We start from the raw sequence: 25,896 nt of genomic DNA on the forward strand, positions 1-25,896 counted from the left end.
GTTAAGGAATTTTAAAACTCCAAAACTCCAACAGTAACCAACAGATTATTATTAGTAACATCTATTAGTATTTCTAATTTAATAGTATGTTTAACATTCTATTATTTGTATTTTTCATTTCGAATTCGTCAAATTTCGGCAATCTACACATTATTTTTACGTTATTTAACATAAGAACATTGTTATTTCTTCAGTTTGGTAATTTCAAAGTTTGAATCTATGCATTAGTAGCTGGAACACTTTCCACAAAATTTCAGTATAGGCTATGACGTATTGTATTTTTTAATTAAAACGCGTTTTTTCCTTGTTATACTGAGACATTGCAGTACAACCTAAAGATTATTCTGTTTGTATCATTTATTGAAAATAAATACACTTTGCACAGCTTATTACAAAAACATATCAATAGTTAATAACTCTAATATTTCCTTAAAAGAAAACATAAATTAACCAATTTAACTCATTATTTATATTTTGGTCATAGTAAATCGTAAATATATCAGATTACTTTTTGTTTTGATCAACTAATATTTTTTTTCAATTGAAGTATTTTTTTTAAATTTCAATTTAATATATAAATTACATGGTAAGTTCAAGCAAATACGTAAGATTATAATATTCTTTTATACAATTATGATATAGGTACTATGAAATTTGAAGTTACAGTGCATACTAACATGTACAGTCTACGGTTTTATTTTTATACATTATTATCATAATTTTATCCAATAATACATTAAGTTTGTTAAATATATCATAATAAGCTAGTAGAATGTAGAAAATGTAGCTTACAATGAATTAAGATAAACAGTGCTACTGATTCCTATTCAAATATACAATTAATATATTTGATTTTGCAACTCTTGGTTGGTTGGGGTGGGATTGAGTGACACTTTCAGCACAGAAACAATAAGAGACGTGGATCTATAACTTACTGTGATATCCAAACAACATAAGGGCCCTCTGGGAATCGAACCCTGGTCTTCCGTGTCATAAAAGGTAGCTCATATAATAGCTTGCATAAAGCATGAATTTTAAAAGAAGATAACATCTTTTGCCTCTTAACTGGTATTATAATACTTCTTGCCATACTGGCAAAATAAAAAGATGTAATTTTATCAAGAAATTTAGCAAATTAGGCAACACGAAAATATCGTGTACATAAACGTATATTGTTTTGAATATTATTAGTAGGATTACAGTTGCTTAAGAAAGTAAGAAGCTTTGCACCAAAAAACATTCTCAACTTATTTTGTATTATTTGATCTTTTCCTAACTTCTTAAGATTTTAAAACTGTATCTAAAACGGAATATTTTATTATTAATAATCTAATACTATTAAAACTTTTCAAAATTCTTATCAATTATTTTTAATGCTTATCATATCTAACGCTTACATTACAGTGTTAATTAATGCTTTAAAACAGCTTTAAAATACATAAACGTTAAAGTTTGTGAAAACTGTCAAGTACGGAATACAGAAGAATTTGTGAATAAAAATTGGTTATTTTCTTAGATGGGACATTGAATGATTTTTGTTAATTTGCGTATTATTCACGTGTCATAAAATATAATAACCTACATACTAATTACGTTATTAATTGATACCTTTTAATGAATAAACTTGAACGAGGCAAAAAGAAATATATTCGTTTTAGGATTGAATTTGAAAGAATTTTGTAGACATGAGAATGATGATATTTTTATATCCAGTATTTACAGATCGAATTCAGAACATCTCTTCTTAACTAAGCCACATGGTCTTTTTCTTTAGGTTATTGTAATCTTTACTTGCGTTCTCAGTTAGAGAAATATCGAAACATGTTTCGACCTGAAATAAGAATGAAAACATTTTAAGTATATAAGTTAATATATAGAAAGTATAATTTTATATAATCGTTCTTAATATTACATTTTACAAAATGTCTGTAATATATTTCAGCAAGAAGAAGCAATATGCGCTAAATGAATCGGTCAAAGACTTTTGACATGTTAGGCTATCAACAAGGTACTACCAAGGACACACACACACACACACACACACACACACACACACACACACACTCACACACACACGCATGCACACATGCACACTTTTCAGACCATTCACACCTCATGCCGAAGATTCTTTAGCTTCTCTTTGTTTCCTGTAATACGTTGTTCGAATTAAAATATATTACTATGTACTACCTTGAACTTATACAACTTATTTAATTTTAAGTATCTTCTTTAGTTGTGTAAACTATGTTTTATTTTCTTACGGTCTTCTTCTACAAAAGAAAGTAAATAGAATGTTGGTGTAACTTGAATTATTCATTCAAGAAACTTTAATATTTCATTTATTTTAATTAATATTTTAAAAAGAAAACAAAACTATTGTCTTTGCTTCCTTATGATAAAAATGCTGTTGGTTGAAACTTGAATTATTTGCACATGTTGTTGTACTTAAGTTACTCGTTTTTGAAATACGAGCTACTTGTTTACCTCATGCCTTTCAAATTTAAGAAGTGAAAACAATATTCCAACCAGGTTTTCACTAGCCTAAAATTGGGTTATCAACTCAGGTAAATTATAGGTATGACAATGTCATATGAATTCAGGGTATGTCGTATGTAGTTATTGAACAATAAAGCTAAATGAAATCGACGTTTGACATGTTCTTCATTAGTTTACTTATGAAATTAATAATTCAGAAGAAATCAGTCTTGATTTCTTGTATAGAATTCCAAAATTTGTGTGAATTACCGAACAAAACCAGAAAACTTTTTATAATGCAACACTTGGTATCGAACCTAAGTTCTCCAACCAACGTATTACTTACAAGGAAGGGTCACGCAGTGACTCCGCTGAGATCCGAACGAGACAATTGTGTTTGCATTTGATATGTCATAACTAGATGAATCCCAAAGTTATACGTGCCACCGGGCGGAATATCGTGATTTACAACATATTTTGTAATGTAAGAACTTATAAAAAATTACCTGGCAGAATAGTTTGAACCGAGTCATTTGTTCGGAAACGGTTGAGTAAGTGGAAAACTCGGCCAACACGTATCCCATCATTTTCAACGACAAACTTTTTGGGGTAAATATCTTTATCCCAGGGTCCCAGACGGGGTCCAACTCAAAATTTTCAAATGGCAAAGGGGGTTAAGTGGCACATCATTTGAAAGTTGTTGTAAAATGAAAGAAAATGCAGCAAGTCACGACTCTCTACAACAACCCTGTGCAAAACGGCGACGGGCCAAAGTGTAAACAAAAACAATTGAAAAGTCCATGGTCACTCCTATAAATCGGAAACGGTGAGACAAATGTGAAAACAGGAAAGGGAGTGTGGCATTATTTTCAAAGTACAACGATTTAAGTGAAAACGTCTTGTCCCAGGGTCCCCATATGGTCTCAGGTGGGGTCCAACTAAAATGTTTCAAATGGCAAGAGAGGTAGGACATCTTTTGAAAGCTCTTGCTAAGTGAAAGAAGATGGAGCACGTCTCGACTTTCTACGAGAACCCTGTCCAAAATTGCGGTAGGTCAAAATGTAAACAAAAGCTTAATTGAAAATCTAAGGCCACCTTGAATCCAAGATGGCCGCTTAAGACCTATATCGAAAGGATAAGCATACCAAACTGCTGAAGCTAGGAAAACAAAGGACCCCGCACTTTTCTTATGGAAAGTGGCTTTCGGCTAATGTTGTTGAAACTTCGCTGGTTGATAGTTCTCAACATGTGGATCAAAAGTCTCAATGGGCACAAAGACCTAAATCCACTCCTTCCCCCCAAAAAACCGCCTCCAAGTAGCTGGGGGGGATTGAACTGATTTCAGCATGTAAAACAATTTGTTGTTTTAATCAACTCAACAAGGACCCCAAACAACCACATGTTAGACTATCAAACTACCCCACTTGACACCGCCCTTTGTCCCCCACATCGCCACCCCCCTCCTTACGGATGTTCCATATTACTGTAGTTTATAGTTGCGCGTATGTGTTGAAATACCTACAGTTTTGGTCTCACCGACGATATAATGGGTTTCACGTATCGCTGATTACGAATCTGAGGTGAGAGTTCTAGAATTCAAGATGGATAATCAATATGGCGGATCAAAAACACGAAACTCCGGAATGTAGCCACAAATAGCTGTTTACTAGGGTATTTTGGGTCGTTGGTTACGAATCTGAGGTCAAAATTCTTGAATTCAAGACTGCAGATCCAATATGGTGGATAAAAACGTCGAAGCCACAAATCGTAGTAGACTAGAGTGTTTTTAGATCGCTGTTTAAGTACGCAACATTCCTTGATACTTCAGCCACTATGTAGAATTATTCTGCACCCTTGCCCTTTACCAAAACCCACCACAGATATCTTAATGTTGAACGGTGTTAAAAGAATTCATCAATTATCTGTTCATTATTTTCATCATTTCGGTTTGCAGCATCTAATGTGGTACTTAGCAATGAGTCATCGGGATATCTAATATTCTGTAAATGTCGTGCATGGCCTAAATACCATAAGACACTTGCAACGTGCGCACATGTACCTAATGTACGAGCACCGCTTTGACATGTACAGTAGTAACCTTGAATAACATTTTGATCATAATCCTGGTCATTGTGTTAGTAGACAGAGGATACCGCGATGCAATTCCTTTACTGGAATATTTAGGAATTGATCATATAATGCCCGCACTCCTACTACCACGTGAAAGACAACTATCAACAGAAGAAGCGAATACTTCTAGGCTAGTTACTAAAAGTCGATGAATACTCGAGGCAAGAAATGGGCATCTAAGATCTGTTTTTAAGTTTCTAGCACAGACGTTGAATCTGCAACATGCAAAGAAACTGAATAGTTTCTATCGCATAGCTGGAGCTATTTTGAACAGATACCATCCCGTTATTTTCATGCAAGATGCAACCATTGAATTAGCTAGAGAAATGAGAAATAGGTCAATCATGCCGAACGTTGTTAAAGCAAGAGCGGAGGTAGATAATCTTATTAGAAGGAACGGTTAATGGGTACCGCTAAATGGTCAAGGCCTAATTGATTTCTCTGTACATAACTTAAACTACTTACGAGATTTGACTGTAGGCACATATCAAGTAGATCTCTCATCCTCTTACGACCAAGATAAACTAATAGGAGATAAGGACGAGCAATTCCACCTTGACGAAAACGTAACTGAACCAGGATTCCTGCGCATACGTCTCTACTCAAGGTTCCGCAATGCAACTAAGCTAAGTTTTCATAGCATATGTAGCCAATGATGAAGATGACCAGGATTATGATCAAAATGTTATTCAAGGTTACTACTGTACATGTCAAAGCGGTGCTCGTACTTTAGGTACATGTGCGCACGTTGCAAGTGTCTTGTGGTATTTAGGCCATGCACGACATTTACAGAATATTAGATATCCCGATGACTCATTGCTAAGTACCACATTAGATGCTGCAAACCGAAATGATGAAAATAATGAACAGATAATTGATGAATTCTTTTAACACCGTTCAACATTAAGATATCTGTGGTGGGTTTTGGTAAAGGGCAAGGGTGCAGAATAATTCTACATGGTGGCTGAAGTATCAAGGAATGTTGCGTACTTAAACAGCGATCTAAAAACACTCTAGTCTACTACGATTTGTGGCCTCGACGTTTTTATCCACCATATTGGATCTGCAATCTTGAATTCAAGAATTTTGACCTCAGATTCGTAACCAACGACCCAAAATACCCTAGTAAACAGCTATTTGTGGCTACATTCCGGAGTTTCGTGTTTTTGATCCGCCATATTGATTATCCATCTTGAATTCTAGAACTCTCACCTCAGATTCGTAATCAGCGATACGTGAAACCCATTATATCGTCGGTGAGACCAAAACTGTAGGTATTTCAACACATACGCGCAACTATAAACTACAGTAATATGGAACATCCGTAAGGAGGGGGGTGGCGATGTGGGGGGGGCGTTGTGGGGGACAAAGGGCGGTGTCAAGTGGGGTAGTTTGATAGTCTAACATGTGGTTGTTTGGGGTCCTTGTTGAGTTGATTAAAACAACAAATTGTTTTACATGCTGAAATCAGTTCAATCCCCCCCAGCTACTTGGAGGCGGTTTTTTGGGGGGAAGGAGTGGATTTAGGTCTTTGTGCCCATTGAGACTTTTGATCCACATGTTGAGAACTATCAACCAGCGAAGTTTCAACAACATTAGCCGAAAGCCACTTTCCATAAGAAAAGTGCGGGGTCCTTTGGCATTAATGTTGATTAGTAAGTGACTAAAATATGCAAAATGTTCAAAAACGCGACATCTTGAGTTCAAAATTCCGCACTCAGCAAATTATGTATCGAACGCATATCCATCTCACACCACTGGTGTTGGAGAAGTGAACGTTTATGGTTAATAGTAGATATCCACAAAATATCAAAGAGTATAATCTATAATCCAATATGATAACCAGCGTGAAAAGTGAGTTTGTATATAAATATGTTATTTCTTGAAATAATGTGACCAAACCAACAAAGTTTGGCGCAGCTCGATGTATTGAAATGACTTACACATGTTTGGTACTACTCGCCAATATTGCAAATGACTTTTTTTTTTTTTTTTTTTTTTTTGTATATTTGGTATTGCTTGAAGTATTGCGATCAAACCAACGAATGACATACAAATGTAACCATCACGAATACGTTACAATAGAGCCCCCAACCTACTGGTGCAGCAAGTTCTTTCTGTATGAACTACGTGTGGCAAAATTAGAAAAATACCCGAAGGTATTCAACTTTTGTTTAGCAGTATGAGTAGGAAGTCAGAGTTGTCTGTTCATCGCATATTCGTTATATTCAAGTAAATAATGTGGAGAGAGCCGTGACGAACGTGCATTAAGAACAAAACATATTTGTGTTGTTACCGAATGAAATAATAGTTGAAGTGAATCGAAATTCAATTGTTCTTTAGTCTTCCTATTATTTCTAGATACATAATAAAGAAAAATATAGATTTGGATTTGTACTGTTATGAATGAGATAGGTTTTTAGCGGCCATTTTGGATTCAAGGTTTCCATAGTTTTTCAATGAAGCTTTCGTTTACATTTTGATCCCCCGCAATTTTGACACGGTTGTCGTAGAAAATCAAGACTTGCTCCATCTACTTTCATTTAACAAGATCTTGTAAACGATGAGCTTCTTAACCTCTCTTTCCATTTGAAACTTTTTAGTTGGACCCCACCTGGGACCCTGTGGGCACCCTGGAACAAGACGCTTTAACTTAAATTGTTGTACTTTGAAAATAATGACACACTCCCTTTCCTATTTTCATATTTGTCTCACCGTTTCCGATTTATAGGGGTGATCATGGACTTTTTAATTAAGTTTTTGTTTACATTTTGACCCTCCGCGATTTTGCATAGGGTTGTTGTAGAGAGTCGAGACTTGCTGCATTTTCTTTCATTTTACAACAGCTTTCAAACGATGTGCTACTTACCCCCCCCCTTGTCATTAAAAAAATTGAGTTGGACCCCGTCTGGGACCCTGCGAGGACCCAGGGGCAAACTTTTTATCGGAAAAAGTGTGTACTTGAAAATGGTGGGATACGTATTGTCCGAGTTTTCCATTTACCTAACCGTTTCCGAACAAATGCCTCGGTTCAAACTATTCTGCCAGCCTTGTAGCTTTTATATTGCAAAATATGTTGTAACTCACGACATTCCGCCCGGTGGCACGTATAACTTTGGAATTCGTCTAGTTATAACATATCAAATACAAATACAATTGTCTCGTTCGGATCTCAGCGGAGCCACTGCGTGACCCTTCCTTGTTAGATTTAAGTTTGAGGAAATCATTAACTGTAGCATTAAGTTCAAATTACTTAGTACGTATAACTTTCCAATAATCACTCTACAGTTACCAAATTGAATTTTCTTCCGTTCTTTTCACATGAATAATAAGGAAAATAAAGTGAAATCAGCAGTATGTAGGAAGAACAACAAGCATCGAATAAACGTTTTATGCACTATCATGTGTCTAATAACACCATACTATTACATAATTTTACTTGTACAATTAATGTAATTCAAATCACAAATGTTTCGTGTGTATCGGTTTTCTAAATTTCCCAGAACAAGTGAATAGTGACTTGTGATCATGAAGTGGATCAAAAATGATATGCAATTGCGTAATTAGAATAAACAGTTGTAATTTATGCAAGATTTTTTCTTTACTTATGTTAGTTTTAGAGTACTCTATATTATGTAAATTTGATTCGGCATATTTGAGACATTACGACAGAAACTTTCCATATAAAATTGCATAGGTTACAAATGTATTTGTGTAATTAAGTATTTTACCACGTCCTGCGAGGTGCTTACCACACAAATCGTTATTGACAAATTGAGAAATCATGAATCATTTATTAAACATTGCACGATTGATTCTTATATTTGCAACGGCATTTGATTTGGAGATTAGTAATACATATTTGCACAAGAGAAAGGATCACCTTGACTTACAAGAATTAGAAAAAAAAGAAAAAAAGAAAATCAAATCGATTACATTTTGTGCCGAAGACAATATCTCAAGCAAACAAAAAAAAAAAAAAAAAAAAACTAAAAGGTAACAAATTGTGAAATTGTGACCCCGCAGCGTAGAATGATGAGTATATACTAGAAGATCGCGAGTAGATATAATAGGAGGGCACAAAATAGGGAGTCGAAAATTAGAAATGTATACAGTAGCTATGACCCAAGTAAGAAGTAGCGTGGGATTAACATTTCATCATCATCATCATCATCATAGGTATTCGGCCCTTATTGGCAGGTCACTTGTCGCAGCTGAGAAGCTTCCATGCTCCACGGTCCTTCGCTAACCTCTTCGTCTTCACGTATGATCTTTCTGTTGTTATATCATCCATTAATTGTAGTCTCCTTCGTCCCCGCCCTCTCTTTCCCTCCACCATATTCACTGGGACGTCCCTCATGATACAATTTCTTCTTAGACAATGTCCCAACCAGTTTCTTTTCCTTTTCTTAATAATATCTAAGAGTGTTCTTTTCTCCCCCACCATTTCTAACGTTCTCTCATTCGTTTTTCCGCTCGACCCAACTAATTCTTTCCGTTCTTCTTCACACCCACATTTCGAAGGCTTCCAGTCGATTTTCGTCACCTTTACGTAATGTCCATGTTTCCGCTCCATACAGTACAACACTCCACTCGAAGCATTTTATGAGTCTTTTTCTCAACTCTTTATTCAGGGTCCCACAAAACAGACTTTTCGTCCTCCTAAAGACTTCTTTCGCCATTCCTATCCTTGTTTTCATTTCACGTTCGTACTTCATGTCATTACTAAGAATACTATCCGGATATCGAAAACTATTCACTTGTTCTATTTCTCCCTCCCACTTTTATATTTGACACAGACCCCTTCGTTCCGATCACCATGGCTTTTGTCTTTCTAACATTTATTTTCATTTCATATTCTTCAAAGCCCGTCCTCATTTTTTCTAACATTTTATTAACACTTCAAATCATTCTAAAAGTTGGATTATACCAGAGCTCAGAATTTAATCACATACCTCTTTAACGTTGTCATGGATGTTATAACTCAAATTGTGAGGGTAAAATTTCTGCCGTGTACGATGTTTGCTAATGATATACTATGAAATATAAACAGGGAAGAAGTTGAAAGGGAAGTAGAGTTAGAGGAAGTCTTTTAAAGATAGAGGCCTAAACATTGGCAGAAAGGAAACAGAATAACTCGAATTCAACGGAGACGGAAATGGGGAAGTAAGGCTATAAGAAAAACAATTGAATAAAGTGGGGGAAAAATAGGCTCATGTGTTGTCAAGAACGGTGATTTGGACATATAAACAACACAAGAAGGAAAGAGCAATGTCAAAATTGGGAGAAAGTATATGACGTCCCGTTTGACCGCAGAATCACAGTAAGAAATAAAAGGATGATTTACAAATGAGTGGTTAGGCCAGCAGTGATATACGAAGCAGAAACATGATCAATAAAGAAAGGTCAGGAAAAAGGATTGAACGTTATCAAAATGAGAATCCTGCGCTGGATGTATGGGATAACAAGAAAATTGAGAGTGAAAAATGTGAGAATAAGGGGACCAACCAAGGTTATAGAGATATTTAAGAAGATTCATAGAAGAAGAATGTAGCAGTATGGTCATCTAATGAGAAGAACAAACGACTATGTAGTCAGAAGGGTGACGACAATAGAAGTAAATAGTAAGAGTGGTAAAGGAAGACCAAGAAGGAAATGATGAACATGATTGAGGATTATTTCAGGGAGAAACTTTTAATAGACTGAAGATTTCGGAACATGGTTTTTAGGATGAAACTCTTCAGAAACGTCGATAAGTGGGAAAAGGGAAGAAAAAGTGAAGAACACAGTGCTAATACTAATAATGTCGTGATAACATATTAGTGTTCTAGGAAGGGCTTGAATTCGTGATTACAGCCCTTCCTGCTAGTCTAGTGACCTTTGGTTCACGTAGTCTCCGCTTCAATTCCTGATCAGAGATCATTGAACATATTACCCTGATTGGATTCCGTCTTAAACTGTAGGTTCACGTTTTTATATAAGCTTGGTGTTGAATCAGGGCTCAAAACTTTAGCAAACACACACACACACACACACACACACACACACACACACACACACACACACACACACACAACACAAAAATCATGACCGGCAGATTTTGTGCACCTCATGGCGGCGCAAACCACTTGACTATGATACCTAGTATTTTACTGTAAAAAGCTCCATGTCAATATTATAAATCGTACGTTAGAGTTTGATACGCAATTTTGTTTATTCAATGAAAAAGCTACCAACTTTCTCTGAATTATACTTACTACGTTCCTACCTTAATTGTGTAGTATAAAAATTTCAAATATCTCTAATGACATTGAAAACAATGCTGTGTATATTGTAACACCTAGCCGATTTTTGCATATTTTGAAACTTAATTTTTTTTTTTGACTTCTGAAATTAAAACTATTTTTTAATTATGTAATGTAATTAATATGTAATTAATAACAGAAGCAGACGACATTTCAATTATAACACATGCTACCTATACATATATTATAACAAGTAGTAATGTCAGGTATACACCACGAGAAGGAATTTGGTAAGAATATTGAAAGTAACTGAGTGAAATGTAACTAAAAAACTAATAAGTTTAAATAACATGTACATAAACAGAACAATCCTAATGCAAATCACATACTAGAGATAACTTTATATACAAATCAAATTTCTTCTTCTTGTAGCATAAAACAATCAGATGACTTACAGAAACGTGTTTTAAAGAAGAAAAATCTCCTCTAGCTCTTTACCTGGTGGTATGGTTCCTAATATAGAGGTTGCATTACCTTTTTGTACTGCCATACTTATTCTCTGAATTAGGAAGGTGCTTGCTCTATCATCACCAGACAATTGAGTGATGCGTTTACCTACTTCCTTTATAAAACTGAGACCTTCTTTACCCCAGGATCCACTGGATTCAATGGCAATGGGCACAAATTGGTACTTCTCTGTTAGGTTACTGTATTTTCTTCTTTTTTCTGTTTCCTTTCGACTGGCTACATTGCCCGCTTGAAGTGAGGAGAAAGGAAGGTTGGAAGGAGCGAAAGTATCTGTGCATGTAAAATCCCAAATCAATGATTTGCCTCTCTTCCAAGGTATTAAGGTCATCCCATCTGGTCTTTTACCATCCGTTCTACTACATCCATTTGGCTCCCTTATTGCCGGTATACCTGCTGAAATGAGTGCTCTCATTATAATGTCATTGACAGTTGAGTGTCGGGGATATCTACCTGTACTTTCTATGCAAGACAGTCCATGCAGTCCTTTTTTATCTACTGGATTCCTACATGCCTGACATTTATGAGGTTCACATATATTTGCTCCCAACCGTAACGCAACTGCTATTCGAAAACTCTCATTACTGAGATGAAGACCTAGAGAGAACGAAGGTAAAGCTTTAAGCCAAGCTCCTCCTTCTATGGATGATGCAGCAATTATTCTAGCCTTGTCTTCTAGGCTGTCTGAAGACCGTAGTAAAAAGGAGAAGTGTGATTTAAAAATAGGTTCTTCCCACGTGGATTGCTTTGCTCTGGTACTAAATTCGGGTAATTCAGATCCAACTAGAAGTGACCAAGTGGAAGAGCAATCTTTAACTTCAGAATCCATTTTTTTCTGAATTTCTTTTATTTTTAATTTTGTATATTCTGTTACTTTAAGTTGCAAATAAATTATATCCTTTGCTCACTGATGACATAATGTTTTATAAAGTTAAGCAAAATCGTTAGAATGCTCTTCGACAAAACACGCCAATTTCCAATATTCTTCTAGCAACGAACTCCCTTAGTTTTAGGAGCAAAGCGGGTGAGGTAGGATCGGAATTACGCAGATACGGTGAGGCTAAAAGGGACATGTTTTTAGACATATATTTTGTTGTTTATTGAAGTTTAGTTTTCCTTTCAAGCATTAAAACTCTACTTGTTTAACAAGGAAATGTTTAATGTAAATGAAAATTTGATCTCTCACTTCATCTGTGCTCTTTCTCTTATAAAAACAATCATTATTTTACAATTATTTTTTACTATCATTATTTTACAATTACTCATCGTATTTTCGGGTGCACGATAACACTCGTTCAATACTACATGGAGGTAAGTAGCCTGTAGTGTTTTACTCCCGAAATCTTGTACACTCTTAACATTGTGCTAGTGGTCCACTACTTCACACTTAATTGCATGCATGGGGAGCATAACCGCGACCGTTCGGTCCCTTTAATGGACGGGTCCCGCTAAAATGTGTCGCACTCCGCCCGTAGTTGCTCGTGCCTGGGCGTGAGTCCTCGTGCACGATGTGCACCGTCAAGATTTGTCCCCTAACCTTGACGCCTTAGCGTATAACCCCCATTCACTGAGGGAGTGGGATACACCCACTGCTCGTCCAGACCGAAGTCCTTAGTGCCTACCAGTTAACCTACTGGTGGAGGCGGTCCTGCTAGCGAGTCAAGCCCTACCATACTCTGCAGGCATGGTGACCGAACGTTATAAGGCAAGCTCACTTCTCGCACATGTTCACCTTTACCCAGGTTCCTGGGATTAGCTCCTATATGCTACCGAATCCCACGGTATGACCACAGCCCGGCAGAGTCCAATCCAATCCGGGAACCCCAGGCAATGCCAAAGGGGTTCCCGGCCTTGCCTACCTCTATCGTTCAACTTGCAACCGCCGTGTGTAGAAGTACCACACACACGTCGAATCTCGCTATCGACCATCCTGACTGAAGTTTTCCAGGGTTTCCCTCAGTCCTACCAGGCAAATGCCGGGATGGTACCTACTAAACAGGCCCTGGCCGATAGCTTCCCAAATCCTTTCCGTTGCTGTTGTTGTTGTTGGATAACCAGTGTAAAATGGCCTCTGAGCCGTATCTGGTGATTGTTAAATAAATAAATAATGCCACACTATTAACACGCAAAAATCAAATTGCAATCAAAGATTTTAAATTGAACATGAAATAAAAGGACTTGACGAGATGATTCCAAATAAAAATCTAAGAAATGATTCAGAAAATTACACATTAAGTGAGACAGGTAGGTAATTTCATATGAAAATTAGCTGATATGCAAGATTCGTCTTGTGATTGTTTGTGTTTGTAGGATCTTGAACAATGCAAATCCACTGAAGTCTCAAAGAAAATGTCGTTAGTAAAAAGTGCCTACGTCTAGATGAATTTCCTAATGTCACTTTTTATACTAACTTGAGGACACTGAATCCAAAGAAGCTATTTTTAAAACTTCTCCGTCCATGATATAACGAGAAAAATAACTTTAAAATTGATGTAACTTTGAGGTAACTTTGACGTAACTCTTATGTCAATAGCAAAAGTGTCCAGGTTTCGATAAGTTTCTAATCGTTATATTATACTAATTTAAGGGCACTCAATCTAACGGAACTAGTTTTAAATACATCCTTCCACGGGATCACGCGAAAAATGATCTCAAATTCAGGATATTTTAACTTGAGTCAATTATATAAACGCTCATTTTTGAATACGTTTTTAATTTCACTTTTCATACTAATTTGAGGATGCTGAATGCAATAGAAGTATTTTAAAACTTATTCATTCAGGGGGACACGTGAAAAATTATTTCAAATTTGCGATATACGCCTTTGCTTTATTGATCACTAACTGTAAGCATCTATCATTACCGAGGACTAATTCAGAACCGAAATAAAAAGGAAGGAGGACGAACATCTTTATTCAAATACCGAGTATTTATCCTTTGCTGTTATATAATTCCGCACAAGGAAATAATGTAAAACGCATAGGGGAATGCTTTCTTAGAAATAACATGAGAAGAAACACGTGTTAATGTTGACCTCCACAACCCCTTTCCCCTGAGCCGCAAATTGAAGAAATGGCTTCATGCACAATTAGATCCGGTAAAGATATATCTGTACTCCAAATTTGGTGTTTCTGGCTAGCTTCTTTCTATGTGAAATTCTGTACATAGACGCACATATTATTTTACACATAACTAATAGATGAAGAAATTCATTGAATATGTCGTACCACAAATCATATAAATATTATATTACGTATTACTTAACAATATGAGACACTTTTTCTTAATAAAAGTATTTTAAAAATAGCATAAAAAGTGCTATTAGGAAGGCATTAAAGCGTGGATACTTTTACTATTGGCATAAGCGACACTTCAAAGACACAAAATTTGAGATCATTTATCTCCTAACGTAAGCTCCTTCGTGGCTAAACGGTTAGCGTACGCGCCTTCGGCGTGGGAGACTCGGGTTTGATTCCCTGCGGGAGCTCATGTGGTTCGGATTCCAAATTAATCCGGAGGTTCACGTATCAGCCTCGCTGCTGAACGTGACGTTAAACTGAAAATAACATCACTTTATCTCGTAACATCTTTGGACGGATAAATTTAAAAATGGTCTTATTAATTCAGTATCTTCAATTCAAATTAGTATTAAAAAAGATCAATTAGAAAATTTTTCCAAGCGTGGACACTTTTCATTAGTGCCATGATTGAATGCTTTTTCATTTTCCCAGACTTTACAGGATATTCTTTGCTGCAGTGGCATCTCAAAAATTTATTCAGAGAAAATAAAAATATTATATGCACATGCTACCTTAAGTGGCGACTTGAAGAAAATATTTGAGGGGGGGCAAATAATGAATATCATCATATTTAACCATTTTCTATCAACTGCTTGATAAAGCCCCACCCCCTAGATTTCGGTCCGCTGCATCCGCCCCGCTGCGAAATTCACGAACTAAGTGAAATTTGTCTAAAGAGCTTATAACAGATTCAAGTTGAAAATTTCGGAATTTCATTGCAAGTTTGCGGACCACATTGATCTTCACTTGTCATATCAATGCTGTTAGAGTGTTGGTTGAAGCTTCAATGCTCTATTAAACACAGTTTTGAAAATGGCGTTTTCTATCGAATAACAAGGTTGTTCCTAATATTGAACTAAGGGCACGACGGAGTTTACGACAGACATTCTCTTCGTTAATTTTTCCTTGACTGGATTATATTGGGAAAGGGGGGGGGGGGCGAGGACCCTACTTTTAAATATTGAGGGGCCAAAAGTGTCCTGTCCCCCCGAAGTCGGCGCCTATGCATGATAGATGACATGTGAATGTAGTATTTTAAATGTTGATTTTGGCCAATTTTAGAGTTCATTATTTTTAAAAACTAATAAACTTACATGAAGCTAAGGAGTGGTATTTCTTTCCTACAAGATGTCGTCCTTCGCAATTACGCCTTTCCGTTCCTGAGTTCTCGATATTCCTGTAAACAAGATAGATTTCGTTGCTGACCTGCAAAGAAAGAGGCATAAAAACAAATAAAAATATTATACAAACGAACACGTACTTCAATAACATTAATAATTATGTGTCGATAAGATTGATATTTAATGAACTGAAAAGAAAAACTATGTTTCTAAAATCTCAAATTCCCTTTTTATTTATTTATTTATTTAGTTACACCTGTCAGCACAAGCGTCAGCTATGGGAGGTATTATGTGTGTTCAGAGGTGTTGTGTGTAAGACTCACCAAGAAAAAGATATATGTTTATATTGCGACTATACCTAATGTTAATTTTGTATTAGGGTTATGCGGGAACCTCAAGAGATGTCAATGAGGTACCAAGGAACCAATTAGTTTGTTACATAAACTCTCATTATACTAACTGACAAACCCAAAAGGTTAAATTTGAAACCGAAAAAGGAATTCGAGAAAATCGACGTTAACTTTCTGACAAATGAGGGCAAACTGAACCATTCTGGACATAAAATATAAACTAACAAGCAGTGCTTAATCGAAAACCAAAGTTGAGTTCACTTTCAGAAAAAAACACTTCAAGGAAAATCGCCTCCAAACTTTACAACCTGCGACATCCATATAAAATGCATGAGTTGTACAGTGTCGGCCAAAAGTCATATAATCCTAACACACGAAAGGATGTTTGGTTCGAGCCCACATGTTTGATGTGTGAAGAATCCAGAGAGTGTGGTGGCCAGTTTCCCGGTGCTTGACGCCCGATCAATCTCCTATGGAACTACTGATGCAGGTAATTTCGCACACAAGTTTGCAATAGGGAGTGTATCATTCTGCTGGAAGAACGTTGCGTATGAGCTACCCTTTCACAAAACTGACGCCAAGGTCATCTTATTCTGCAGCCACACGTGTTGGTCGGCGTTCAGTGTGCCGTAGATAAAGAATGAACTAATGATTATTGTGCCAAAAATGCCACACCAGACTATAATCTATTCGCCATAAACTATTCCTGACGTATCCATCTAAGGTGGGTTGCTATCACTCCATTTGCAATAGTTTTGTTTGTAAACTTCTTCTTTCAATTTTACTGTACAATTTTACGGTAAAGCAATAGATTAGCAGAATACTCTAATAATGATTTTTACATTTATGGCAAATGTTACGCTAGCATTAGCAGTATAATTAACTGAATTAATGATGATGCATTTTAAATGAAATTTTAACCGTGAACGAAGAATGCAGTGACATCTGCGCAAGGCGTTGGGGAACAAACACGAATCTGGAGCCCAACTATTTGGAATAGATCTCCAAGTGCTGCCCGTTCAACATCAATACCTCGTCAATGCATCATGTTAAAATCATAATTCTGTAGTATTGGATACATTTCACTGATTCTAACTAAATTAATCATATTCTTCATAAATCTTGTCTTTGAAGTAGATTTTAACTCATATGTGTAACTGTAAAACAGAAGCAGTAGGTCAGTAGAACAGGAGTAGAGAGGCGAGCTTCTTTCTTTTGTAGTATAGTAGACAAAGTCAATCACAATATAGTAATATGACAAATTGTCACAAACTGTATGTAAATTTTCCTCTACCGGATTGATACCAGTGTTCTACGAATTGAATGATTTTTGCCTCGGAGAGTGTGGTCCAAGCACGACAATAGCATTGGTGTTTGTCGTTTAACACATGGGGTGCACATCGAGTGTCTGTAATGAATGATACTACATGAAAGTTGTTCAAACTACTGTATACACAAAAGTAAAAGAATATTCTGATAAGTTTTGATTTTATAGTCACTTCAAATCAAGGAGTATTTTTTGTGGATACGCTGTACTATTAATGCAGTAGGAAGTAACAGTAACATATGTCAGCGTATCATTAGTTCGCACATTCTTCATAACACAATATGATTCATCTACATTAACTGGAAAACAGCCCATCATATCGTGTATTTCAAATTACAAAAATTACCCCGAAGTTCAGCGTTTATCTCCATTTTTCTAGATTGTTTCTATTATTTATTGGACATATTTCTATCTGATTGCACTTTACACTGGGTTCATTTGCTGAGTCATTTATTTTTCATCATTATAAAATTTTAACCTTCCGCGAAGTTAACACAAAATACAACTGAAATATGGTCCTTTGGACCAACTAAAATACAAAGGATAAAAAATTTCACTTCCTGAAGAAATGTAATTCTGCGGGTTAACAAACTGCAATGTCTGATATCTTAGGTTCTCTCTAAAATACTAATCAAATATATGTAAGCAACGGCACCGACTTTCCAAAATTTATGTGGGTGCATATCAATGACGGGACGTTTTATATGTTTTCAGGGAAGTCTCGATATTTTTGACTGATTTATTTTAGTTAAAATCTTTTATGAACGAAGTCATAAAGGGCTCTGCTTGATTCTATTCACAATATAGTTCTATTTTTTATTGTGGGGACTGCCTTTGATTAGGCCAGAGACAAGCAAGGGAGGAGGAATGCGTGCTTACTTGCCTTCGCAGAAACACATTTGAAACAAACAATTATGTTTTAAAGGTTAGAAATTTTAACTTCCACCTCAATGTTTTAATTGCTTATTATTTTTTGATAATGGCAAGTGAGAAATATTTATTTTGTTTCTATCAAACTAAAAATCTTGTGGGTGCGGCGCACCCACAAGATTATTTGTGTGGATGCTTTAGCACCGGAGCACCCACGTAGTCGGCGCGCAAGTATGTACGTCTTATGTGTTAACAGTAATTGAAATAAATCTTCTTACTTCAAATTTCATCATATGTATAGATTGTCATATTCAGAAAATCCAGGGTTCTTACCTCTATTTCAAAGGCAGTATTCTGGCAACCGTTCCGTATTGGACATGATATGGAGGGTTCAAAAGATAAAGAAATTTAGTTCAATTACCAAAATTGTGAGAAAAAAGGACTCAAAATCTGTAGACCCTATAGCATGGATTTTTTTATTTAAGCATAATGATTTTTATTAGCAACGTATGGACATAAATCTAAGCTCTGAAAGAAGCTTTAGATAGAGATCTTAAAAATGAAGACTGTTATGCTAAACTCCGTTAAGTCCAGTTTGACAAATTTTACAGAGAGAAAAAAAATCAAAATTGTTCAGAGACAAAATAAATTTTTTGGACTACAAGGATATGGACAAATGTGCTATAAGGGCATGTATTAAATGTCGGTTTTGCTTGACATTTGAACTTTAGTGGCCTGATAAAATTGATATTTTGTGTTGGGCTTCACGGATTTCAGTATTACAATAACTTAAAACAAGTTTAAAATTTCCTGAAAAAATACCTTGCCTCGCTTGTTAACATTTTTTTTCTTTAAGAGCAAGTAAATTGGGTTTATGAAGATTTTTTTCTACTTCAATTTTAACCATCATGACTTTTATTAGCAGAAACGTATAATGTATTCAAGTTTAAGCATTTTCTTCAGGATACTTACTATCAAAATGTTCATCAAAGAAATACTCTGTCTTGCAGTAGCTTCATTACAAATGACTGATTTATAATCTCCAATGATTGATTGGAGGTCCAAAATGCTTGTTAAGAAGAGAATCTGCTTAGGATTTAGCGAAGTTTAGCATAATGGATCTATTTTGACGCCATTTTCACCTGAACCTAATGTAGGGTGACCAGATTTAGAAAATTAGAAAAGGACACTCGGTAAACTAGCATAATTCGACAATCCACCTTGAATCTATGTGTAGTCTTCGATTATAGATCCACATGTCGAAACATGGATTTTACTAAGGAGCGATCTATTAGAGAAATTATGAAACTATTTTAAAACATTTTAGAAATTTTTCGAAGGGAATACTCAACTATAACTCTTTAAAATTATACGACGGAACTTTAAGTCGAAAACGGAACGCTATTTCTTGTTTTTCTTTTTTTCTTTTTTCTTTTTCTTTTTTAAAAGAAAAAATCATTTTGTGTACCATTTGCAGTTTTCTCGGGACTTTTGATGACTATTTGGAAAAAGGGATAATCCCGTTGAAAACAGGACATCTGTTCGCTTTAACCTAATGAATATTAAACGATACTGTTTTAGCCATAGATAGCAGGCACCTCAGAGTTCATTTTAAGGAAAATATGAAGAATTTTCAGAGAAAGGTGGACTTAACCAAGTTTATCATAACAGTGTTCATATGAAATATATCCAAAATGACCAAATGTGACTTGATTTTCTTATGCACTGAATCCGTCATATGTCTTTATGCAAGCTTACGGAATTCTAGACACATTGATCTTTTCTGCTTCCACCTGCTTCAAGAATGAATGTCCAAAAGTATTCACTCATAATAATAATGCAATATTTGTTTAATTAGGATTAGAAATTAGATTTCTGGGTTTTCGGTATCTATGGCCATGTTTACCCTCATGTATGAGAGGTGATATTCCGCGGCAATCACATCGCCCGTGATTCCTTTATTTTGAATTTGTCTGTCAACTTTTTCTGGCTGTAGTCAGAACTCGCAAAAAAGTATCGTTTAACATGAAACAGACATGTGAAATGTAATTTTTCTGGCTGAAATATGAGAGTGTTTACCTTGAAAAGGAATTTGGATTGAGTTTCTTCTACTAACTCAAAGATAAACATAGGGAGGAAAACATTAAGTCGGAAAAATACGTCTAAACCTTGAGACATGATTTGTCTTTTTTAGTGTCATATTTGTCAACATCTAAAGAAAAAAAAAGAGAAATATGACGTTATTACAAGAAGTGATAAGTATTTAAACACGATATACTGAGGACACTTTTTACGCAAGAGAGACAAGGAAACCTTCATGTCTTAAGACGGAAATTACGACGAGGTAAACTTTGATTTGATAGAAGCCATAACCAACATCCAAAAAAAAAATGGCGATGTTTATGTATTACGAAATAGATTTGTGTACACTCATGACCAAAATTATTGTCGCATGTCTATAAATATGTTGTTGTAGCAATATAATTTGATAACTAATTCGCACGGTATTTCCTATAATGTTAGTATGCGTATAATCGGCAAAGACATGTATGTGGCAAATTTCATGTTAAAAAAGCAGGAAATAAGAACAATAAAACTTTCTTGTCCATTTAGCAACAGTTTGTTTTACTCATTCTAATTTTCGTATTTATAATTCTTTTCCTATGAAATTTACCAGAATTATACATTTCTCGATTATACACATAGTATCAGTATTAAAAGTACCCTGCAAAATCATTGTCAAATTGTATTCTTACAAGAAGACAGTTTTAGATATGCGACAATCATTTGGGGCATGAGTGTACATAAAATTTGAATATCATCATCTCAGGTCTTGATTCGTTTGATTAATTTGACGCAACTTTTCACCCTTCCCTATCCTGGGCCACACTTTTCATTTCTTTGTATGGGGCACAGTAGCTCAGCGGTAGAATCCTTACTTCTGGTGCGTGAGGTTCCTGATTCAATACCCAGCCAAGTATGTTTGTAGTGGACAACATCGTATCCGTGGATTTGTTCGGATACTCCAATTTCCTCCCACATTCTCATTCTACCAATTATTCAATCATCATTCACTTGTTTTAATCATCGTCTCCCTTAGCCTAACGGGCATAATTGTGGGACGTCAAACTGAAAGATTTAATTTCATATCTTTGTAATTTTCTTCCCTATGTCTTTATATTATTTGGTCCTTATACTTCAATCACGACTTTCCTCTAGGGAAATTTGAAGTTTAAAGAAGATGCATTTTTAACATGCATAAGTCAAATTACTTTCAACTATTTGATAGTCCTTGACTGAACCTGACTTTATTGTTATCTGAAAGTACATATAAATGAAAGTGACTATGTCTGTGATTTAATAACTCTTGAACCACCTGGCTCAGTGGTAGAGCGTTCACCTCTGGTGCTAGGGGTCTCGGGTTCAAACCCTGCTCCCGCCAAGTGAACTTTGTGGTGGACAAACACCGTGTGCGTGGGTTTTCTCGGGGTTATCCCGTTTCCTCCCACTTTCTTCATTTCACCATTTCATTCATTACTCATTATCACCGTCTCCTTTAGTCTAACCGGCATAACCGTGGGACGTAAAACTCAAAATTTCATTTCATTTCTTGAACCACCTGATTGATCTCAATCTGGGATAGTTTTTATTATTTCATTTTGAAGGTGCAACTTAGAGGAAGGGGAGGGGGAAATATATAAAAATGATCGTAGATGACTGACATTAATGCAGAATCCATAGTTTTTGGGGTAGCTGAGATGAGCAGCCATACTTTCAATGCCGTTTAAATCCAAACTCAGTCCCGCAACTTAGGGTAGGGAGAAGGGGGAAATATATATAAAATGATCGAAAATGACCGGTGTTAATGTCGAATTTAGTTTTCGGGATCACTGAGATGAACAGTGACATTTACGATGCCATTAAATCCAAATTCAGCTCACAATAGTAATATTTAATTTTTATTTATATAGATTACTTATTAATTTCTGAATCTTCATTATATTTTCTTTGTTTCTATCGATTTCAGAGCGCTTCAGTAATAGTAATAAGTGACTGACTAACGGAACATATTACTAATATTTCTTATTTTTAACTCAGCAAACCGGGTAATTGACGCTAGTACATTAATAAATTCTGCTTATAGGTATAATGGCAAACATCTTACGTTAATGCGTCACGACAATTTCAAAGAGTTAAACAGTCACGCTGATAGAAGTCCATACCTGCATTATCACCTGCGACGATGCTAATAGATGTCGCTACATACGCTATCGGTTTAAATCGATGCATAACATTCTACATAACGAGTCCTTTGAATAATTGCATAAATACGGTCAGGAGTCGTTCGACAAATTCAAGAAAATAAAACTGTTCAGTGTAAACAATTTGAACTTTTAGTTAAGTAAGGTTTTATTACAGCTTTTAGTTAAGCAGAGTTTAACTACAGCAGGCTTGCGAAAAACAACTAGTGTTAGTTAATGGGTAAAATCACATTTGTTTTTGTAGCGTTAAAATTTCTTCGTAAGTTATACGTTATATTTATCATGTTGCTAATTTTTCTGTTATTTCAGTTGCATCTCTACTGATATTCAACAGGTCCCATACAGTTCCGAAGCATTCACAGTCAGTGAAGGTCTCAGAGACTCATTGTTGTGACCAAGCTTCGATCCGCTGTACATTTTAGGTTATCCTATTTTGAACTGACAAGTGAGTTAGAACATCGTCGCAATAGTCTAAAGCTGAAAATTGACTGCAAGCTAGCGACATCTATTGGCAACCCACAGACAGGCAGTGCAGGTAGTGACATCTATTAATATAGCTTTACTCTCTACTATTATGAACTGGCATGCTCTACTATTATCAATAGGATACTTTGATGTATTTTGGTTTTCTATTACCGGTACTTTTTTCTTTACATCAGTACCACGGTTCTGATCTTTGATCCGAAAGAGACGACGAGAAATGAATAATCATAATAAATGTATATATTCTATCAAGATACATATATTTTAGAGTTTATTTCCAAAACGATTTTCAATAGTACTACTTTTTTGTCTTAATTTTAAGCATGAATCCAAACAGACATATTGTCGAAATATTTTGTTTATGTGATCCAATTTGAATGTTATATAAGGCGTTAAATTGAATGTTTGACAGTGTTTCATTTTTAGATACCAGGATAGCAGGGGCGTATCCAGGGGAGTGATCGGGGCGATTGCCTCCCCCCAAAAGAGGAAGCTTTCTTATTTTATATATAAATAAAACCCATCCCAGAATCCTAGAGTTTGCTTTAGGTAGCAGTATTACAACACACCGCTGCTTCAGAAATCCGTTTTGGAACCACCTCTGCGAGAATATATATATATATATATATATATATATATATATATATATATATATATATATATATATATATATATATATATATATATGTTTACATATTGCTATATTATATAAAAGGTACGCTGAATCTGGGATCACGAGTATAAGAAAGTAATACATATGCAATCCCATACTATAATACATAATTATATATCTGTGCGTTAGAGTTTGAATGCAATTATTCCCCCCCCAAAAAATATTTTACATTTAGGAAATATGAATTTGATAATAAAATAGGTGCATGTGGTTCAGCTAATGCAGCGTTTCTTAAACTGCGAATTGCATATCTGCGGTCTGCCTTTGTGGTTCTTAGATTGAGAATTAGTCCAAACAGGATAGGGGAAAAAAATAAATTAAAGATGATTGCAAATCTTACATGATAGTTGAAAATATCATACAAGAATAGATTAAAGATTATATAGAGTGACGACGCTAGAAGGAAACAAAGGGGATGGTCGTTCCCCCGTTGCATCGTTCGCTCCCCTTCCCAGACATGTTATAATGTTATATTGTAATGTAAGTAATAGAATATAAAACTATTATTTTCGGTATAAAAAAAAATAGCTGCGCCCAAAACAGTCTCTTTTCCCCCGCTTAACCCACTCAAGAAATTAAAGCTACCGTTGTCACTGCTTACATAACTTCATAAGGTAAGATTGTACAACTTCTTGATAGACTTTAATTATTTGTAAAGAATCTACTACGTATTTTCTTCTATTAATCCAATACAAAATTAAGGAATTTTGATTAATATTTTCTTTAAAAAAAAGAAAATAGGTTTACTTTATTGATATAAACTGAAAGCATAAAAAAAAGAATAATAAAACAAAACGATTAACTTACTGTCGAAAGACCTGAGTAGCTAATAAAATTGGTCCCATTAGAAACAAATTTGAGAGATCTTGTTTGTCTAAGGTATAGTGAAGTGCATTCATAAGAGTAAGTGTGCTGAAAAAGGGAAATTGGATTAACTACATTAAATTTGTTACAATTGGAAACCAAACTCACCTCCGTTTAATGCAACAGTTGCAGTATCTTGTTGTTAAACAAGTTCTCGAGAACAGCACTTCATGATTCATTTTTGGTATCTCACAAGTCATACTCAGTTCACACTCGTCGTTCCTTTACTCACATATTTTCTTCAACAATCTTATTATTTTTTTTTCCTTAAAAGAGTACAAATTTAGAAAATATTGTTGCATAAACTGCTGTCTCTCAGTCCACAAGCTGTTGATACTTAATGCTTGTACTTCTAATTTGCTCCCTGAATGTTCCAAAGTGTTGTGAAGTTGATGGACGTATTTTGCTATTGGATGAGTTATTGTTATTGAAAAAGATTTTGAGCAGTTTCATTATTGTACAATGTTGTCTTTGAAGTGGATTCGGAAACATCGTGGTAACTTGTCTTTTTAGTGTGTTTGTGTTCGTCTTTTAGCCGTCGGCCTCAGTATTATCCTCTGCTCGTGTAACTGCCATAAGCGTAGTACCATTCTTTCCGGCGCCTGGCTTCGAATTGAGGTCCTTCTGAACGAGAATGACTTGTGGCCAAATAATTTTCGCTGCATCTGCAATTTGCGTGACAGGCCGTGCTAACCTCGGTTCCACCAATCGATTCTTTATACGTCTTGGATGACGTAATACTCTTCGCAGACCATTATGTTCACTTCACTCTAGAAATATTGACGAATAATTCAGAGAATAATAATAATGTTTATATATCCATACATTAATTGTTGATTTTTATCTAACTTCTTTTTTTCACGGAATTATTTACCAGGTTTCTTGTTTCTTCTTTCTTAGCAGTCACGAAAATCAATTTTGTGTAATTACTCAAAGCATGCAAAAGGCGAATGACTTAGTGATACCGAGATGATTCATACAACAAACATCTGGTTTATATTACACAGAAAACAAAATTCACATCAAGGTTTTACTGATTTATTTATTCTATTGGTTTTTTTATGGGCTCGTATCCTATCATCCTATGAAATTTAACTTTCTATCTCTTCCCGCTCATTTAGCGTATAGGTACCTTTGCTGCACAGGTTCCCGGGTTCAATTCCCGATACAGAAAATTTGAAATTTGAATACATTACGATAGTTCGGATTCCATCTTCCACTTTGAGTACACGTCTCATATAGCTTTAGTAGTAAGACTATCCATGGCTTTGG

General features: G+C 35.4%; 1 long non-coding RNA gene across 1 annotated transcript; it reads right to left on the reverse strand.

Annotated features, from left to right (window-relative positions):
- Positions 1-1,009: 1,009 nt before the first annotated feature.
- LOC145667289 (uncharacterized) lies at positions 1,010-24,847 on the reverse strand. Its single transcript, XR_014127878.1, has 3 exons — positions 24,733-24,847; positions 15,769-15,880; positions 1,010-1,831 (listed from the first exon to the last, which is right to left on the reverse strand). It is a non-coding gene; the product is annotated as an uncharacterized LOC145667289 (long non-coding RNA).
- Between the last annotated feature and the right edge of the window lie 1,049 nt (positions 24,848-25,896).

Source organism: Thermobia domestica, chromosome 1 (assembly GCF_964235325.1).
Source record: "Thermobia domestica chromosome 1, izTheDome1.hap1.1, whole genome shotgun sequence".
Classification (NCBI taxonomy): Eukaryota; Metazoa; Arthropoda; class Insecta; order Zygentoma; family Lepismatidae; genus Thermobia; species Thermobia domestica.